This window comes from Gasterosteus aculeatus, chromosome 4 (genome assembly GCF_964276395.1).
Source record: "Gasterosteus aculeatus chromosome 4, fGasAcu3.hap1.1, whole genome shotgun sequence".
Lineage (NCBI taxonomy): Eukaryota > Metazoa > Chordata > Actinopteri > Perciformes > Gasterosteidae > Gasterosteus > Gasterosteus aculeatus.
In genome coordinates, this window is record NC_135691.1 from 8,471,172 (window position 1) to 8,492,971 (window position 21,800).

General features: G+C 45.9%; 1 protein-coding gene across 7 annotated transcripts in view; it reads right to left on the reverse strand.

Annotated features, from left to right (window-relative positions):
* The window catches only part of mid2 (midline 2), a 104,046-nt gene that overhangs the window by 55,842 nt on the left and 26,404 nt on the right, over positions 1-21,800 (reverse strand). For 2 of the 7 annotated variants that reach the window (XM_078102010.1, XM_040173962.2), the window contains exon 1: positions 7,090-7,458. The exons of 4 other annotated variants lie outside the window; for them this stretch is intronic. The gene's annotated coding sequence lies outside the window, so the exon portion shown is untranslated. Of the gene's footprint in view, positions 1-7,089; positions 7,459-20,038; positions 20,060-21,800 lie in introns of those variants that run through there. One more of the 7 variants, XM_078102009.1, reaches the window with a different exon arrangement.

A 21,800-nucleotide genomic window follows, 5' to 3' on the forward strand; every position in this document is an offset into this window, starting at 1 on the left:
ATCTGGAATATCTTCTAAGGCACATATGTCCATACGCCCATTGCGGCTTGACGCCGAAGCCAGTGCGGCCCGGCGGATGACTTCATTATTGTGAGAATTACACCCCCCCACCCCCCTTCCCCGTCAACCGCCGCAATGTCCACCCCCCCCCGCCGTATGGTTTTAATGGTCTGGCCCGTGTTCGATCGAAGTGGGCAGTATCTGGACCGAACCAGAAATGAGTTTGACGCCGCTGGTCTAAGGGATGCAACATTGATTCGATAAGCTAAAATTTTCGAGCAAAACATTTCTACTGCTTGTATCGATGGAAATAAAACAAAATCAAATAAGATGAAAGGGTAAAAACACGTACGCTGCAGAACGTGAGAAAATCTATTGTCTTGCAGAAAACACAACTTGCTTGTGCTTACAGTTGACTCCAAATCAGCTTCAATCTTTCTACATTTTCCGTGTGTGCACATGTATTTATTTGTACAAGAGCACGGCGGCAAGTTAATGGCTCACCTTTTATTGGTATTTTCTGTATATATGCAAATGTACTCCACATAGTGTGAAAAAGCAATCTACGCACTATATAAACGGCACTTTCAGCTTCCGAAAAGAGGTTCTTTTCAGTGGGAAATTGCATCTTGTACACCCATATCAGAGTGGAGGACCGTCAAGAAAACAAAGGCCCTCTGCATGATGATTGACGTTATATTTCTAAAAAAGTTTTCCCAGTGTGAGAAACAGCTGATGTCTTTAAACGTATTGTGCTCTAAAAGGAGCTAACTGACCCAAAAGGCACTAGCCACTTTATCAGCAGCTCCCCAAACTGTATCAGCGGATGATGTTGTCCAATCTGGCGTAATTGATTCTAGAGGAGGCAGATACTCGGGTCAATACTAAGGTCTCAAAAGCATTAACAACCCTGACTGCAAGTATGGCAACTATCCTTATTAAGGAGCATTTCTGAGCAGCAAGAATGGATTTGTCTCATAGAAAGTGACATGGTTTAAACATTTTTTGTCCTCACTGCAGTAAGATAAAAAAAGAAAGATAAATAGTGTATGTGTGTGTCCTGTATGCAAACTAGCCCATGTGCATGCAGCCCCCCTAAGTGTGCAGCGGCAGCTTGGACTCCCATCTTCTCTGTCTGCACAGATTTCCAGCCAAAAGAAAATACACTTTTACGCTTCTTCCAAAGAGATCGCACAGATGAAAGACTTGTAGGAGTTGAGTTGTTGCTGCTGAATCATCCGTAACCTCATTACAGAGTAGAAGCAACTAACCTCGTTTGGAGAACGACTTTGTCCTTCCTTTCCTTCCTTCCTTTTGCAAGGTGGATAACTAGAAGTGGGAAAAGGCTAAATGGAATCTCCAGATTGGTTTTCAATTCCAGGTCTGGTGGCCTTTCCGACACACCACACGCCGCGCGTTGTAGGTCCGCGTGTGGCCTCGCGATCGCCCGCCTCTATCCGGATGAGACGGGAGCGTTTCTCGTAACCTTCAGATTGAATTGAACTGCACCGAGCGGACCACAGTGGGGATAGGCCGCTTGACCAAAAGCCATTAAACAAAAGCCGTGGTGCATTCACCTTGGATCAGAGTGCGTACACTTCTTGCAAGAAGCATAACACGTCCAGGAGGGCCGCCCCCCCGCCCCCGTCACTTCAACTGTGACCACGGGATTGATAAAGCAGTGTTGCTGATGTGTTACTGCGCTTTTCAGTTATTCATAATCACCGGCTGTCAGGGTCACAGATAATACGGAAAGGACATACAAAGAAAAACAGTGGGAGGTCAAAAGAAATATGCTCAGAAATAGATCCCACGCCCCCCCCGGGAGAGAAAAGCCAAAAAGAGCAGTAAAGTGAGAAGTGGGAGACCTTCATCGCGGTGACCCCAGGGAGGGGGTTCCTGTCCTCTATCGCACGCTCCCATTCTACAAAGTCAGAGCCTTCTATTTATACAGCCGTGTAATGTTTGGCATTTCCTTTAAGGGAGGGGGGGTGAGCCATTGTTTTCCTTGGCTGCTGTTTGGTTGGCTCAGCAGGGTCCATGCTTCCAAATGTCAGAGGCCTGTGGCTCTATTGGTTTGATTAGTTTTATTCATCACTAATAAACAGTCATTTGTTCTTTCTTGAGCCCATAAGTCAGACGGATGTATGGGTGGGGGAAGGGGGTGGGGGGGGACTGCCCCCCCCCCTTCTCTACCAAATGTGTAATATTGATATGAACGTGTTGCAGGCTGCCGCTGTGTACTCTCTGGGAGGAGGAAACCGCAGCGTAACACAACTGTCCAAAGGCAGATCTGAGCACGCGGCTGCAGCGACAAATGACGCGGCAATGGAGGCGCCGCCAAATCCTTCCGTCACGTGCGGCGGCGAGCGGTCCCTCTGAACTGCACGAGCAGACAACGGCGCTGATCAAGAGGCAGGCAATTTAATCAGAGAAATTTCTCAATATATGTAGCCAATATTCAAGTAGGTTTTGAAAAACCGAGATAAAGAGTTGGCTTAAATACTCACCGAAACAGAATGATGCGTTCGTGATTGCAAGAAACACACTCCCCGATCGTTTAGCACCGCACGTGAAACCGCCACTGATCAATAGCTTGTTAAACAATAGCTGTCTGATGTTGCCGGCATTTTAAAAATAGCCGTCCCCGCAGCACAAAAGTAATTGTGAAGGTTAACAATGTCGGCTGCTGACTGACCCGGTCGGCCGGGAGACGAGGCTCCTTCAGCTTGCTGCTGGCAGGTTCACAACCGTATCGCACACAGGAATGACAGGTGTGCATAAAGGCGGCCGCGTCAGTGGAGATATCTCATATTCCGAGGCACTAATAGTGGTATGACATTACACCCTGCAGGCCGTGGCAGATGATCTATGTTTAGCGGAGGTTCCTTGGGAGAATATCAGAGACCGTTGCAACCGTAATCAAGCAGCAGCAGGGAAGCGGCTTTCAGAGAGGTGTTCCTTGAAGATGTCTGCTGGGAGGACGAGTGGGGGGGATGAAAGTGGTGTGAGCATGAGCAAGTCCAGGAAAGAGACTGCTCGCTCTTTCTGCTCCTTTTCCTGTGACTTTTCTCGGGTAAATGTTCCGCCACGCCTCGCCCTATTCACACGTACACCCTCTCAAACTGTCTCATTACAGTTATTTATCCCTCTCTGCCACCTTCTTTCACGGCCATTTCCAACATATATATATGTTTTTATCACAACTGCATCCACTGCTGGCATTAGTATAGGGCTGTTCATTATAGCACGTTAAATGGCCCAGAAAAAACCCACTGAGTGTTAGTAACACTTTTCCACCACAGTTAGAAAAAAAGACGTAATGAAATCTGTCTACTAAGCCGTGACTTGTGAATCAAGTTGGGCGTTTAGAGATTCTTCCATACTGTCCTCATATGAAGGAAAAACTAAAAAAAACACACTGCTCCCATGATCGCACACTATTTACCCCGGAGTCACACCACCAGTCCTTTTAGGCACAGCTACCCGCCCTCCACTAAAGCGTCTCCCAAAGCGAGGAGGCTCCCGACAGAGAGACCCGTGGGCCGGGCAGCAGCATGGCAGCAGATCCTGGCCTCATCCCCAGCTCCTGGTGCCAGCAGGTTAGATCATGGGAAACACGTGTGTCGCTGCAGGAGCGTCCACGGGCAGCTGGCTGTTAACCGCAGCGTGGTGGGAGGTTGGACGCCGCCTCAGCTTAGACGTTGCTGTTGAGTGGGGGGGAAAAAAAGGGTATCTTTTTCTCTTCCTGTCTGGGTGGATTCTCAGGGTTTAGACCCCAGTGTAATCAGATTTGTCTCGTTGGAAAACGTGAGAGCAACAGGACAAAAGAGGATGAGCAATATTTCATATTCTACAGGAAAAAGGTCATTTGTAGCTTCTCTTCATCTCTGCCTTTCGAAGCTCCTCCCATTCACACATCTGACCAAACAACTGAATCATATCGTTGTAAATGTTGATATTATTTGTTCATGATCGTATTTCACCTCTTTTGCAACAGTTCTTTTGAGAGAATTCGCCTCTTGGTTATTCAATTGCTGCACTGGAACAGGGCAGGACATACGATGGGATAACATGAGACCAGTATAGAAGAATAAGTTATAGCCGTATTTGTCCTTCCTCATTCCGTTAGTGTTTTTCGGTCTTCATGTGTTTTAGATTATTGCTTTCCGAGTTCACTGGGTGGCTGAGTGTGAAACGCGGGCAGCATGCGGCCCCCGGGCCTCTGCCCGGGCCTCTGCCTGCAGCTTATTGGCCTTCAGAGGTTTACCTGGACCGTGACATGTTCTCTGCCACTGACAGTTTGTCATCCGAGCTACATCCGAGCAGCCCCGGCCCAGTTATAACCCAATAAGCAAAGCCTCATATCATGTGATCCATTCCTGGCACACCGCGTTACAGCAGACATCAGGCAGAATTTGGCCTAAAGCATGGTTTGCATTAGTCAGCGACCTGCAGTGAGTCTGACAACGTCTCAAGTTTCCCTCCTAAATGTTTGGTCATAACATACATAGTCTAGATTCCCTTCAGAACAGGCCAAATCTTGGAGGCTCAGTTTCTCCTGGGAGCACACTCACTTAATATCGATACAGCCTTCTTCAGCATTTCTCCTAAATATATTCCCTACTCCTTATTATCCGTGAGCCCTGTTCCGTGCGGATAGCGCTGCTTGTTGACCAGCCAGGTGCCTCAGCTCAGTCCCACTTTGAAACAAGCCGCAGTGAGGTGGATGTTTAACGCCCAACCAGCATCATCATAAAATCCCATTGAATATCGTTTGCTTTGCCAGAAATAGAAGTTTAGGCCCCTTCTCGTTGATTCCCAGGATCCTATGTGGACCTCTTAGAAAGCATTTCCTCTGCTAACGAATGCTCCACAGTATGAACTTGGCAATCTGTCAGTTGCCGCTTTCGTACACCCGGTAACTAATTACTACAGCTATCGTGTATACATTTAAGGCATAATATCACCTGCATGACAATTATCAGGACAGTGGAATTCCAAACGAGACGGTTATTTCACTGACAGGGAGATTTAAATTATCTTTGTTCACTACTATGAATAAGAAGGATTTTACTTATCTCTACTGCTGACTTGCACTCTAAACTGGGTTGGCAGTTATTGCCAATTATTTGTGACGACTTCCGTCTATTGCAGGAAGTAAGTTATTCTCTTCTTTACCAGTGGTTGGTTTGGTCTCAGGAATATACTGCAATTTTGGTCAAGGTAAATGGAAGACTTAAAATACCTTTTAATGCCACTTGGAATTAGATGTGCGACTCTGAAATGAAGATGGAGAAAAAGTTGTGCCAAACTGGGTTTATTTCTAAGCTGCTGAACACCGGACTTCATTTAAAAAGCTTCAAGGACTTCCGACGACGTGACGTAGGATCTAATAAGTACCTGCAGACAACGTGATGAATCAGACACATGACACGAGTCACTAACTGTCACAAATGGCCAGAGGGCAATCAGAGATATCTTTGTAGATATTATTAATCAGCACTGTGGGAATAAGAACAGAATAAGACCAATTACTGCTGTTTTGGGGAACCACTGTGGTCTGTTATTAACACTCTCTCATGATCGGATTGTTCCACTCACTGCAAAAAACATCAATGTATCAGTATTAATTATTACATTTCCTATGATTCTCATTAAAACCAAAATGAAAAGGCAACGGTTTTCCCCTAACTGGCCTTTACAATCCACACCACGAGTGCTGCAAGACCTCCGGCATTAAAGATTTAAGTAATGCTAAACGTAGCTCACCTTTGATCCATTAAAATACGCTGGCACAACAAAGACACCCATGTCCCTTCATCTCAACACAAAGGAACTTAACGCACAAAGCGGCAAACAACAGAGCGGGTAAAGCGGCGAGCTTCACTACGCGCCTCAGAGCGTTGACGTGGGAACGGCAGCCGTTATTCCCCCGTAGGCAGGAGGAGAGAGACGGTTGATGGATGCACAGTTAAACCAAGAGACGTAGAGATGAGAGGGCGGGAGGACGAGAGCGAGGCCGCAGGACCCCCCCCCCAAAAGATAGACAGGAAGTCGGCAAAGAGAACGTATGCCTTTTGAAGGTATGAGAGGCGGCCTGAAGCACTGCCTCGTTTATTTGAGACAGACGCGTATGACTGTGCCCGATCGGCCCGGTGAGCCATGTTGTGTAACGGCAACGGGGCATCGTCACGGCTTTCTGGCAAAAAACAAAAACAACAACGATGACGACAGTTCTGACACATAAACAAGGTGGATCGGGTTTGTGCTTTTAGACCTTGTCGTGGATTTCCCTTCGTTCAGAGGGATGGCGATGAGAGATAAAGAGCGTCCAACCAGAGACGTGACTGGCGACGCAGCACAGAGCGATGACAAACTTTGTCCGTTTCCCGACCGCCTGACAGGGTGAAGTCACCCAGTGGCAGGTTGGTTTTTGGGTTTATGAGTCAGCGTTCATCGTTGCAGACTGCATATTGGTACAAGTTATAATTATTCAGTGGGACTGACTGTGTTTTGTTAAAAGAACAGTTAAAAAAGAATTGCTGGCCAGTCCTGTGCTTCGTGATGCCATGAGGATACGTATGTCATTCTTTACAAAACTCTAATAAAACGTTAAACCCAAAAAGTTGCCGTTTCGTGGCTCCCCATGAAACGGGGGAGACGGACAGAAGTGTGACAGCAACACGTGGATGGAAACGCTGAATCACTCGAATAACAAGAGCACTTATTATCCTACAGTTCGAAGAATAATGTCAAAAATCATGTCATCCCACGAGAGAATGACCGGAAACGACCCCGAGGAAACGTCATCGCGCGTTCATAGACGCGGAATGCTGCTTCCCACTTTGGAACCGCACGGCACAAATAACGCACGGGCTGCGCGTGCTTTTGCCATGAAAACAGACACACGCGCTCGCGCACACACACATACAAAGCACCGGGTGATTAAGTTTGAGCATTAAACCAGCAGCCGGCTTCAGACATGTCCGTCAGGGTCCGGTCCACTCGCGAGACACGACAGCACAAGAAGCGCACACCGAACCCGAAGGTGGCGGACACCTGGTGGGTGGGGGGGGAGACACCTACCAGCTCTGCATGCCGAACTCTCACTTCCTCGGTCATCTTGAAAGTAGCCCCCCACGTCCCGAGAGGAAGTTCAGAAGAAACACGGGAGCCGGCGGGCGGACAGCGAGGGAGGACGCACTTCTCCCCCCCCCCCCCCTCAAAAAACAAGTCTGGTCCACACGGCGCAACAACGAGGAAGAGGAGGGAAGAAAAAAGAGCAGCCCGGTGCGGTTCGGTCAGCGGGGGGGCCGCCTGCGACACACACGCGCGCGCACACACACGCACACACGCGGGGAGCCTGCGAGCGCGACACGCAACTTCGGCAAAATGAGAGAGGGAGAGAAACAGAGCGCGAGCGAGAGAGAGAGAGAGAGAGAGAGAGAGAGCGACTCCTCCTCTTCCTCCTCCTCCTCTTCCTCCTCCTCCCACAGCAGCAGCTGGTTGAGCCCGCGTGCTGAACGGAGCCGGAACGACCCGCCGGTCACCGCATGCGGACGATGCGTCACGTGCATCCGCAAAAATGTATCGTGTAATCGCCTTTAAATTAGAGGTCAGAGGTCACCACAGACTGTTGTTCTTTCTTGTGAGATGAAGTTGGTTGAGAGAGAACCGGAGCAGAGGGGGCAGACAGTGAGGGGGGGGCAGTTGAGGGCAGTTTTGTAGCCTGCACCACGAGTTAATTAATGTCCGCAATCCTCGTCCTTATTCTTCAATATGATGCAACCGCGGGTAATGAAGCAGGACTCCGATATTAAAAGCGCTGTTCATTAGCCGACGATCAATACGTAAAACACGGAGGTGATTCGAGATTCAATTGCAAAGGAAAAGACCCAAAGGCGGCAATTAAAATATTCATAGCTTTAAACTTGGGCAAACCCGGTTTAAATTAATGCCGATACCACACTTTAATTTCCTGGATAAATTAGGATGCTATAGGACCTCTCTCTGTTTGTGTGTCATAGTGCCTGTGTGTTTTAGAGTTAGTGTGAAACTACATGACATGGTCGTTACTTAATGGTTGTTTCAACCTCCCACATTTCCACTCTAGCATGCACTAAATCACACACACACACACACCCTTTACTACCGAAAATATATCAGAGAATCCGGACAGCTTTTGTTCAGTGCGGCTGTGTCTGCAGGTGTGTGCTCTGCTGCGTTGGGGTGTGTGTGTGTGTGTGTGTGTGAGATTAAGAGGTTTTGCAGAATGCGCTTGTGTGCCGTTGCAGCGCTCTATGGCGTTATATTTGTGCCACAATCCTGAGCGCGTAATTTTAAGTTTTGAGCACAGAGAACTATATTTTAGCAAAGAAAAACATTCCGTGCGCGCAGTTTACTCAGGTGCCCTCGCCACAAACTGGTTTTCTGCGCGCAGGCAGTCGTTGCTGCGCTCGCTCCACCTCTTCACGCTGCGCTCGCTCGACGGTTCACTCACGCGCTCGCTCGACTTGCAGCAGCGTTACATTTGTGCCACAAAACCAACCAATCAGAGAATTAAAGAAGGTCAATTGCGATTGGCTGTTGGTCTCCAATCACAACGCTTCCTAAAGAAGACGAAAACGAGTGATATTAGAAGTCCGGCTAGCCACCATCAGACATGACCGAAGCAAATGATGAGAACAGCAAGTGTTTTAATCCAGGCCATTAGCATTTAGCACAAATGCTGCAAACTTCAACAACTCGCTGAGCTTCCGCGATGCTGTAGGTATATGGCGTTATATTTGTGCCACAATCCTGAGCGCGTAATTTTAAGTTTTGAGCACAGAGAACTATATTTTAGCAAAGAAAAACATTCCGTGCGCGCAGTTTACTCAGGTGCCCTCGCCACAAACTGGTTTTCTGCGCGCAGGCAGTCGTTGCTGCGCTCGCTCCACCTCTTCACGCTGCGCTCGCTCGACGGTTCACTCACGCGCTCGCTCGACTTGCAGCAGCGTTACATTTGTGCCACAAAACCAACCAATCAGAGAATTAAAGAAGGTCCATTGTGATTGGCTGTTGGTCTCCAATCACAACGCTAGTAGAACTACCTACAGCATCGCGGAAGCTCAGCGAGTTGTTGAAGTTTGCAGCATTTGTGCTAAATGCTAATGGCCTGGATTAAAACACTTGCTGTTCTCATCATTTGCTTCGGTCATGTCTGATGGTGGCTAGCCGGACTTCTAATATCACTCGTTTTCGTCTTCTTTAGGAAGCGTTGTGATTGGAGACCAACAGCCAATCGCAATTGACCTTCTTTAATTCTCTGATTGGTTGGTTTTGTGGCACAAATGTAACGCTGCTGCAAGTCGAGCGAGCGCGTGAGTGAACTGTTGAGCGAGCGCAGCGTGACGAGGTGGAGAGAGCGCAGCAACCGCTGCCTGCGCGCAGAAAACCAGTTTGTGGAGAGGGCACCTCAGTAAACTGCGCGCACGGAATGTTTTTCTTTGCTAAAATATAGTTCTCTGTGCTCAAAACTTAAAATTACGCACTCAGGATTGTGGCACAAATATAACGCCATAGCGCTCTGCCTGCCCGTCCTGCATCCGTCAGACGAGACGCCGCTAAGTGTCGTTCCTTTCCCCGCGCATCGCTCCCCGCATGTGCCCCCCCCCGCAGGGTAATCTGTGAGCGCCTCGTGACAACAGACAGATGCAATTAGTAATGAAATGTTGATGTAAATGGTACTCAACGGATCACATACTGCTACAGGCGCTGACAGAGTTTTGACTTTTAAACAAACTGTATTTAGTGTTTAAGAGACAAATTATTTCAGATGGTTTCCCTTTCAAAACTGCTCACCGCTGGTCATGTTGTCGAAGGCACAAGTTTGTACACATGGTCCCCGATAAACCAACCTTTACTCACCAGAGTCACATTGTCAGATATCTGAAGTATAAAACATATGTAGCAGGGAGCCCTTGATCCTCTACCAAAGCCCTACTGGCTCTGTAAATGTAGACGTGATGGGAGATGGTGCTCGTAGGATGGAATCTTCAACCTCGCCGCTAGATATTTTGAATCCCAACGCTGCTCCTTTAATTACCTGCGTGCGTTTTACGGGGCCTTTGGGCGTCGTGCTTAAACACAAACACGTTCATGTCGGGTCAGGCCTGATGTTAGGCTGCATCATAGCTCTAATCTCATAATTTACCAGCGAGTCTAATGGGCCTCCGGTGAAGAAATCATCAGCGGCCTGAAGGAGTAACAGAGGAGGGAGGCTGTCGTGGGTAATTAGTGCCAGACAAGGTGTGGCCCGACAAACAGGTGTGCTCTACAAATCGTTCAAGTGCCTGTCTGTTTCTTTGAGCTCACTGTTTACTATATTTACCTGTCAGCGTGTATTCAGTGCATCTACAGACACAGATATTATGCCTTTTCCTGTCTCGATAACTGTTTGTGGACAGATCTTCTCTTCCCGTCTGTAGCTAAACTGGCCTCCCGGTGTGCAGATCCTTCTCTACTGTATATGACTCACAGCTCTGTTGGTTTTTCCACTAAAAGCACCGGAAAATCTCATCTGCGGGAAGCCGAAGCTGGTGGTTCCAGCCAAACGCAGACGACGGCATTCTTTATTCATCCAAAGTGAATTCTCACATATGTTATATGTCTGAACGTGAATAGTTATTGTTCACCCTAACCCTTTCTTGACTATGTCATTTGAGGAAGTAACTATTGAACTTGAACTCACACAGAGGGTAACGTGGAGCCCGAAAAAGGTATTTCATGCTTTGAGCCAGAAGCAATGGTTGGCTGATTGACTGCATTAGTCTTGAGCTGTCTTCACCTTAGATAGCCTCACTCACCACGTGGACATGGACCACGTGGCAGCCTCCGCCGCGGCCAGGACTCTAAATGAACTCAGCAATTTGTGGTACTGGACAGAGATGATGTGTGTCGACTCGTAGTTTGTGCAGAGCGGCCACTTGCTGTGCTGCTATTGGTCGGAGGTGTGTTTGATCGCTTTCCATTTTTTCTTTCACTAACTTCAGCCACTGACACTCACTTGCTACTGCGCTATACACGGCGGTTATTACACCAAACTATGGTGAAAAAGACATTGAGGACATTGAGTATGCCGTTGCGCTAGCAGGAACCTCCAAGTGGAGCATGGAATGCTCTGGGTTCTTAAACGTTTGTGACATTTCAACTTTATTAGAACTAAGAAGGCTTTACCCTCTGAAGTCGTTAAAGTTACAGTTAAACGTTGCGTGCCATTCTAAACGGTTAATTAGCCAGATGTAAACTACTGTATAGCTACTGCTCTGCTGCCGTAAACAAACTCAGAATCAAACTCTAGAATCCTAGAATTGGAGATGGCATTGAAAACCCAAAATGGATTTAAAAAAAACAACGTGTCCTTTGGATGACACGTAAGTTTGCGTGTGTGGGCGCTCATGCTCAGTAGAGGGAATGCCCAGACTTTCTTATCATGGTTAAACCCTCCGGCTCCACACCAAGACAGGCCGGAGCCGAACACAAGCTCCGCACATAAAAACACAGAGGCAAACCTTCAGGAGGGACTATTACTGAACAAAACCTAATTATCATATCATAAAAAAGTTGTGGTCGTAACCGCAAATTTGCCGTGACGCTCACATGGCATATTCCTTCCGCCGAATACGTGTATCCAACGCACCCTTATCATTACAGCGTGGCTGTCGTTCCCTCGTTGGATCCTTGGCTGCCATGACTGCTGCCACTTTGCTCATCTGAAGGATTACGGTTACTTGCTGCCACTGCTGCAGCTGCTCCTCGGTGTGCAGCATTTTAAAAGGGCCACATCCATCCCAGCAAGACGTTGAGTCCAGCTGTACTTATTTTGCGGCTCCTACTGGTCCCGGGCCTCCTGCCTCTGACCCATAAATACATCTCCATCTTGAAATTGTCTAAAACGCATGTCCTGGAGAGAGGCGCTTTGAGCGAGAAACCACAGGTGGACCCTCTGCAGAAGACGTATGAAATGAAGTGAATCGATGTTGTTATCAACACTGTTATGCTCATCTGGAGATCATGAAATACAAATACAGGCTAAATTAAAAGCCACACTTCATAATGAAGTGAAGTCGCTTTAAAATGACGAACCCAACGCCGGGCTGTCTACGTTTACAACTCTTGCCATGACTCGCATCTCCCCCCCCGGTCTCCTCCTTGCGTCCTCCGCTCACATCTCAAATGGGAGGGACTAACGCACAAGGAAAGGAATTAAGTTGGAAGTCTCGAAACAGGAAACATCAGTTTGACATGCAAACGCTTCAATTGTCACAGCACCTGAAATCATTTTTAAAAGGTTCATTTTTTGAACCTTTTTACAATATGTTTTGTAGCAGGTTTCTAGAACACTCACCTCATAGTAATAATGTATTGTAGAAACTCATTGAAGTTATTGGACTGTATTAAAAAACAGTTAGAAAACAAAATAGATCTTGAAAAACGTGATGAAAAGACAGAAAGGGGGCAGGCTGGAGGACCACAGAAGACAAACCGCCGGAGACTCAGCCTCGCTATCGTGCCACACTAAGCATGGGTCAAATTACATGTCAAATTACCACCACGCCTGTACTTTTAACAATGTGGGTGAACTCAGAGGTGCACGACAGACCACCAAGCCCACCACACAGTGTGCGTCCAGAGGAAATGCATCAGCCGCTCTCTTCCTCTTTCCCCTCCCAGCCCGCAGATCATCGGGGGACTTATTGTGCAGCACCGGGCTGTCTGTGCGCTGGAGCAGCGTGAAGTGATCGGGGAGAGAAAAAAAAACACTCACAACAGAGACATGAAAAACACCTTTGTTCCCTTCGGAACGGAGGAAGTTGGCGACCGAGTGAGGAAACCTCAAGAGAGTGATCCGGTATTCCGGGTTTGCATGGGTTTAAAAACTATACTGTTGTGTGATAATGTATACACTCCTCAGTACTTAGTTTCAATCTCTCTCTTAACCCCCGTGAGATGGCTGGGACATGAAAAATAGTATTGTGTAAATATATATATTTTTTATATTTAGCTGTCTCTCTTTCATTTGGCAAGAGATCAAACACTGCATCATAAAGTGCTTTAAAAGAACTTACATTTATATCTCCATGATCTTAGCAGGATAAAATAGCACATGTTGGTACATGCACTCTTGATGGAGTTCGAAGTGGCATCATCCAGGCCAGGATTTTCTCCATTTCAAGTTGATTCCCTTATAAACAGATCGATAAAATAGGCACAAACAGACGAGTTGCTGGGTGCGGCATCGCTCCATCAGCTTTCCATTAGTCTCGCCGTCTCAAATCTGATATTTTCTTTCCAATAGAGCAGACTGCAGACATTCCCTATTCACATCGACCTACAAAAACCTCATTCAGATTTTTTAAAGAAAGACTTATCATTAATTGAAGTGGAGAATTGAAGGCACCATGTGTGGTTAAATGATGGCATTTCTTACTTTATGAACAGAGGACACATTTTACCCTCTGAATTCCTGAACGCTGACGTCAAACACTGTGTGTGTTTCTAACGGATCACCATCCCAGATGTGAACTATCCATTGCAGCCACGACTGACCCCAGTGTCAACCCTGCAGCGGGAACAGGTCCAATATAAACACCCTGTGACATTGGTGACAGGGTCAGATCTGAGAGAAGGCCTGCGTTGTGTGTGTAGGTGGGGGCGGTTGCGTGCTCTGTGGAGGAAATGCCCAGACTTTCTTATCAAGAGTCCTATTGCCTTCTTCACCCTCTGGCTCCACACCAAGACAGGCTGGAGCCAAACTCAGGCCGTCCCGAGAAACACAGGGGCCAGCGGAGGGACGGCCACTGTACAAGAAACACAAAGGGACGAACATCCAATGTCCACTTTTACACCCGTTTAGACCTGAAAAGGTCATTTGGCTGGATGTAGCAAAAGGTTAATGGGGGGTGTGTGTGTGTGTGTGGGGGGGGGGTTGCCAACAACAGCGCAATCTTCACTTGTGAAACAAGAGGGACAATTGTTCATCACTATGCATCACAAGAAATGAGAACAACTCAAATTTATTCAGGCAAACGATCCAACTAATTGTTTGACCTAATATGTGAGCTTGAACTTGAAATACACACCCAGGACACATTTTTATAGCCGTTTTACACTATTTTTCCTAATGATTTTCTAGTCATTAATGTTTCCACGCCATCATTTATATTAGATAATGTTAAATAAATGAGGCTTTCTGTCATGTCATTATGATTAGCACACAGAACATATGCACAACCAACTCATCCAAACTGGTTTGATGTCGGATGGAGACAGGAGCACATTAAGTAAATTGTTCAAGTGTCATAATAAGAAATTTGAGTCCCTGCTATCATTTCAATTTTCAGGAGATATACTGGTAAGTTAGTGTGAGACACTAATTAGAAAAAAGGGAGGCACAGGAGAACCAGAACCAAGACCAAGGTTGAGGGACCGACAAGTTCCTTGTTGCAGCTTTCACAAATATAACCACAACCACACTGCATAGAAAAATGAAAAAAGAAAAATTACCAGGGCCATAACAGAGAAGCGAGAAAGTCAGACGGTCAAACTTATTAATAAATGAATCATGAATCCAAACAGCTAATACGCATCATCGCAAGACAGAAATACCCTCCGACACCAAGCGTTCTCATTCAGAGCCCAACCAATGTCTCTTGACATCATGTAACACTGGCGTAACTCTGGTTGATGTTCATTACCACGGCCGCCTGAAACCATCAGAAAGATTCCAGCCTCAAATTCAAGAACTTGTTTCCAAAAAGTCACGTTTGTGTTTTCTGCCTGAGTCGCTGCCCGGCTTGGGAAACGTGCGGCTTGTTGTTGGCTGTCAGAATCTTTAGGATCACAGGAGCTGCTTTGTTGTTGGCTGATGACTGCTTTTGGTAAACCGTGACACTGGTGGCCTAGTAGCACCAGTATCACAGTTAGATTAAACACTGGTGCTCACGTACCGCGCTGTGAATGGATCGGGTCCAGCTTACATCCAGGACATGGTCAAACCCGACATCCCGACCCGCGCTCTCCGCTCGGCATCTGCAAAACTGCTCGTTCCTCCCTCACTGAGAGCAAAACACTCGACTAGGTCTCGACTCTTTGCTGTCCTTGCTCCGAAATGGTGGAACGAGCTCTCTGAAGACACCAGGACCGCAGAGAGCCTTCACCGCTACCTTGACTAAAAAGACTAACAAATTATAGCCCTTAAATTGTACCTATAATGGCTCTTATCTATAGCAACTGGTAAATCGGCTTATTTAATGAAATTGCACTTTCTTGTTTATTGTTGTTTGTATTCTTATGGTTGAAATGCACTTATTGTAAGTTGATTTGGATAAAAGCGTCGGCTAAATTACATGTAATGTAAAAGTTAGGAAAGTGGTAAGTTTCCAGAGGCCAGACTACGACTTGTGTCTGTATCTCTGCGTGTGTGTGCGTGTGTGCGTGTGTGTGTTTTCACAGTTAGTTTCAAATAGAGCCCAACTGGGACACACAGGCATGAGCTCTTAATAATAGTCGCCGCACCGCCGCTACATTACCGGTGTCTGTCAAAAAGCCATTCATATTATGTATTTTACTATATAATGACCTGATGAACTGCAGGGGCGGATTTAAAATGGCTCAGAGAAACAGTGGCGCAAAGCATGCGATGTACAGAAAACAACCTCTGTGTGTGTGTGTGTGTGTGTGTGTGTGTGTGTGTGTGTGTGTGTGTGTGTGTGTGTGTGCGTGTGTGAGAGTGAACCAGACTTCACAGACGAGGTCAGAGGGCAAAACGTGGGAGTTAGACGAGTGCAGCACTGAATTATTTGACAGCAACCCACAAGCGTCACCATATAGTTACTTCCTATTCATTCTCTTAGCAAAGATCCCAGAAAGCGAACAAGATGACAGGATTGATTAGGTGAATGAGCACTCATCCGCTATTTATGAGAAAAGGGGTGATTGAAATGCAAATTGTTGTGGCAATAAACTATTTTACCTCTCGTGCAGATACGGATGAATAATATCTACCCGAGCAGAGAAGGATGCCGCTTCCCCTTTGAGCGTTGTAATGCGAACTTCCCCGTTCTTAGCTTAAGAATATTACCTGTGACAACTATTTAGAATTAGATCCAATCTGATAGGGACAGCGGATTTCAGTGTTTTGGCATCGGCAACACTTTTGATTACATTTGGATCACGGATCAGGCCTTTAAAAGACATTCCAAAATAGAGTGGTGTTTAGTATTGGTCAATTATGCAGATGTGGTTAATTATGTAAAATAAGTATCTCAGATCTCCCGTGTACACAGAACTGGTTTAGGATTACACACAGTTGGGCTCACTCACCTCATCTTTGTCATAGCGGATCAACAGAGCCCTGCTGCTGAGCACTAATAGTTCTATACACACCATCACGTACACATTGTTACATAATCCACAACAAAAGGCAGAGAGAATCACACAATACCTACGATACAGTCAACCGAACTGAAATGATCAGATTTAACACTGCGGTTTTTGAATGAATACATACTATTGTACAGTGGATAACAATAACAGAGAACAGAGAAGTGTGTGTGTGTGTGTGTGTGTACACACTGCTACTGCACCACAGGCAAAGAAACAAAAAAGTGGGAAAGAGCCTGTGAGGGAGACTGGAGACATAAAAAGAAAAAATATGGGTCAGACAGAGAAAGACGGGGAAAGCTTAATCTAAATACGAATGTGTAAACATGTACAGGCCTAATCTCATTATCCTCCATCCTCCTGGGTCCGTGATGAGATGCTTGATTAAAGCAGCAGATAAAAGAAAAGAGGTAGAGCACACAGACCGAGGTTGGTGGGAGGAAGGTGATTGAGTATATAGAAAAGGAGTAAATTGTGATTAAGGGGGGAGTATGGAGCACGCATGGTGTGCCGTTAGCACACCGTACACTGTGTAGAGTCCTAGGAGCTGTGTGGCACTCATCAGCACTAACAGAAGGATGCCAAAAAGTGTGGACTCAAACAGAGAGCTTACTTCAAAACTCCATGAAATTTGAAACAATACGTGTAATGTCCTCGGAATAATGTTGATATGTTAACCCTTTTAAAGCACGTGTGAATGGATATGAGATGTATTTGTGTGATTATGTAGAAGATTGTAGGTGCAGTAATTATAACTATAATAGATACATTTTGTAAAAATGAAACACAGAAATAATGTAATGATTGCAAACCTAATCAGAGTATATTCCTCTCTCCTCTCACTGCTGCCCTACCCGTCCTTTCAAAAAGGGACTATCAAGGAAATTAGAATATTTGTTACACAGAGTTTAAGATAAAAATGAGGCTTAAAGGCACATTTAATTCTGTAAGGAGATAACGGTCAAAAAGAAAGTATCAACCGCAAAATACAGTAGACGTAGTAGTAGCGGCAGCAAAGGGAATATTTAGGCATAATTCGGCCCTAAGGGATGAAAAGAAAACTACAATCTTTTTCTCGATGTATTATTCATATTCAGCACCTATCGCAATTCATTCTCAACTTCTTTAGATTATTTGGTTCCTGTTTCAACTTACCCCATTACTTAAAAAAAAGGGTCGTTTGCGTTTTCTGTTGACATGCACATCGTACTGTACGTGCACTGTGTTCATGCACTTGATATTACATTACATTACAGGTCATTTAGCAGACGCTTTTATCCAAAGCGACTTACATTACACTTTAAACCCATGGCTTTTTCACATTTTTAACCAGGGAGCAATTAGGGGTTAGCTGTCTTGCTCAGGAACACTTCGACATGGAACATGGGGCAGCCTGGAATCGAACCATCAACCTTGTGCTTCCCAGCACACCTTCTCTAACCCCTGCACCACTCACCAAGTGAGGCCGTGTTGCGGAGATCAATAGTTTGTCGAATGACAAACTATTGACCCTAACCCTAAAAAAATTGACCCTAACCCTAAAACCTGTTTGTTCCTATTTTGTCTAGTGGCCCCGTTGTGGAATAATTAAGCGGACATTGATGCACGAGATAAGTACTCCTACTGCTCTGTAAACATGTTTACCCGTTTGTCGTGACAATTCATTCCCCTCCATTTGCCACGTTATCGTCTCATCGCACTACAGAAAGAGGGAAACACAGATATGAGCTCCACAATGCATTTTGTATATTAAAAAGATTTTTAACAGGATATTAGTATCAGACACGTTTTCTATCCTACCTAACCTCATGGTTAATATGACAAAACGACAAAATAGGTGTTATGTGTAAACACATATGAATCGATAAGTAGTCATTTTGAGTCTTTTGATTCAAGTTGTTTCTCAGTGAATTCACTAGAGTTTGAAATGAATCTCGTTGGACTTTGGATGACCTTTAAACGTGCTTTCCCCTCCTCCACCTTTTCCCAGAGTACAAAATTCCCCTTGATATACACATTTTTTAAATGAGTAAAAAAAAATTAAATAAAGTGCTCCCAGTTATTGAGTGTGGGCCAATAATGCAGTGGCATTTCACACTTGAGATATTTTCTCATAGAGTTAGTGCAGACACCATGAAATAGCCTATAAAAGGTGTTGTCAAAACACGCACTCCGACCTGCTCTAAAAACCTGACCGCAGGGCCGTTGAAGCGTCGCTATTGGAACTGTAGCCACATCGAAGTACGGCCTGACCTAAGTGCTTCTTCGGCCTGCCCTTCCTTTTCTGTTCTTCATTATAACTTTTCCCCCTCCACTCTATGAAATGTGGACTTTCTTCTGTTTTCATCAAACCCCCTCCCCTCAAATATATACACCTTAAAATGCACAGCAGCTCAATGCTTATTATTATTATTCTCGGATTCAGAGACTCATTCTTAGCTTCACACCTCGTCCTCCCCCGTGCCGTTTTCTTTTCTTATCCTCCAACTCATCCTAATTCCCTCTTTTTCCCTTTTAATTGACTCTCCTCCTCCTCCTCATCCCTCAGAGGAACAGCAGAGCTCTTCATCAAGCAGCAGACAGGCATCTGTCGCCGTGCAGGCCGGTCTCGGCGTGATTGATTTTGTGGCCCACCTGCTTCTTTCGTAATGACCAACTGCCAGTTATTTTACTGCCCCCCCCCCTCAGTATCTCCTGTCGCTGCAGCATCCAGAGGATAAATCTCCCAGCTCAGACCTACAGTGAATTATCTAGCTTGTCTTCAGACAAGATTTATGTGGGTAAACCACAGACCCCCCCCCGCCCGTCCGCCTTCCCATCCCTGAGGAGAATGCTATCGCCATAGTTATTTCTAAGAGACAAATCGTTTATTTTCTGACCGAAACCACAATATCTCTTAACGCTTAACGTTTTCAATTATTCCCGGGCGATGACTCTTCAGACAGAAGCTAATAAATGTATGTTTGGGGCTGCAAGCATCCACGGCGTGTTTTGATGTGGTCTGGTAACGGCTGGTAAAACAGTTTGGAAGCGACGAGAATAAAACGGTACCTGGGAGAAATATATCCACATATTGGATCAACAAGCAAGACTTACAGCATCTCCTGTGTGACGAGTCAACGTGGTTTCAAGTGGGGAATCAGCCCATCCAATTATTTAGTTTGAGTCCCAAAACAAGGTATACCATAAGGAGTATATGTGATGAGCATGTGTTATTTTCTTGAGAACTTTTCTTTTCCAGAGACAACCAATGTTACATGGTCCCCTCTTTGGTCCCTATGTTTCAGCACGAGGGAACACTTGAGACAAATCCAGACTAAATACATTATGACATATTATATGACATATCATATTATATTCTGACTTAATTGATTTCTGCAGGGAAACTAGCATTCACATTTCAGCTCCACCAAATCCATGTTTCAATGGATTTGGTTGAAGGCACGAGATGTTATTCCTTCAACTGAACCCAGCGTGACTCTGTCATTACGTCAGGTAATGAAAACATGTCAAACACAAACCATTTTTAAAAACCCCATGGCAGCCTGCAGACTGAGTACGGGTGTTTTAGAGGAGCGAGAGCACGGGCAGATTCCCCCTCTGCACTCACCTGAGCTTCTTTGATCCTCCACAGAGACCAGGTGCAACTTGCAGTCATCCTTTCAAGATCTGCCTCTCTCTTTCTCTCTTTTCTGTCACTGTTTGTCTCCCCTAATCTTTCATTCACTCTTTTGCCCTTCTTCCCCTCCTCTTCCTCTGCCCTCTTTCTCTCCATCTGCCTGGCAGGGACAACCGAGTGCTCGTGGAGAGCGGGGAAGCAGCAGAAGGCATCTTTGAACCAGCGCTTCAGGATGCAAACCTTTCATCTAGAGCAGTAACCTGGCCAGGGCAGGCTGCAGGGTACCTCGGCTGTGAGACGGCACACAGCGGTGGGGGAAGGAGGGACGAGACAAGTGGAGAGGAAGAGAAGTTACATGAGCGGGATAGAGGAAAAGGGGAAATAAAGAACGGACCTTTTCGGGGTCAATGAATTAATCTGGATACTGTCAGAGTCTAACAAAAAAACATGATATGATTTTTTGTCATACCGCTCAGTGTGTGTGTGTGTGTGTGTGTGTGTGTGTGCGTATATGCGAGTGCTTATGTGTGTAAAATTCCTGAGAAACCTCTCCCTAAAAAGCAGGCTGCATGCTTCTTTTGGTGAGGCACATAACTCAAAAGCATCCCATTGACAGCCGTTGTCTATAACCGTGGAGGACTGTGAGTTGGACAAATGGATTGTCTCATAGCTGTTGGCCAGCGGAGGTTCTGCATGGGACGATCAAGATCGCCGAAATGCCACATCTGGGAACACGGACATGGATCATTACGGAGTGCTGTTCAGGTTGACAAAAAGTTGTTCACCTCAAATAGAAATGCATCTTTTAAGTCAGTAGACATTGGAAGTGCGATGGGTTTCTGAGAGGCCATCACTATAAAACAACAGTTGCCCACAGGACAAAGATGGGTTTCCATGATTTAAATAGTCTCTATCTAGCCTTATCATATTATTTTTCTCTCTGTCTCTCCTCCGTTTTGTAGACAACCTTGGTAAAGTAATGAAAGCTCATGCTTCATATCAAAGACACGGGATTACCATGGGAACCAAACCTCTTGTTGGTGAAAAATTGATTAATCTTTAGTCTGCAGTGGTTCAGTAAGCCTCACAGTCCCAAGGGTGACAACCACTAAATAGAGTAATAAAGCATATAGCGGAGAATCAATATTGCATCTATTATGGGATCCCCTTAGATGGGATAAGATAAAACACGTCTGCCACCAGGAAAGCAATAGCTGCGTCTGTTAAATTCATCTCAAGGTATTCGTTACCATCACAGAGGAGTAAATAACTTGAACAAGTCTTTCTGTGAGAGAAATGCACACGCAGTCAAACTGTTTACAGCAAAGTCCAAAAGCTTTTTCTCCACAAACACAGATAGCTTTGGGAGCGAGTTACTCATCCGCTGGAGGAGGTCATATGTTGCGAGCTCCTGTCAGGAGGATAAGCACTTGGAAGAGCCAGTCGAGCAGTCTTAAAAGACAAGAGGCAGAGGAGGGGGACGTGACCGGGCAGCGGACTCCATACAGTCCAACAAGTGCATTATGTTTGCACTCAGCGGGGGGCCGAGGCGGCTGCCGGGCTCCATGCGAGGCGAGGTGGCAGCTTAAGAAAGCCAACCCTTTTAGACACAAGTGAATGTATCCATTGCAAATCCATTCAATTAGGTCAGTGTGGCTCTTGGTAGGTTTCGGTGCGTCACAAGTGTCCTATTCATGTCCTAAGTGTGGTTGTACCCCTCCCCCTCTTTCATCCCTCCCATCTCGCACCTCAA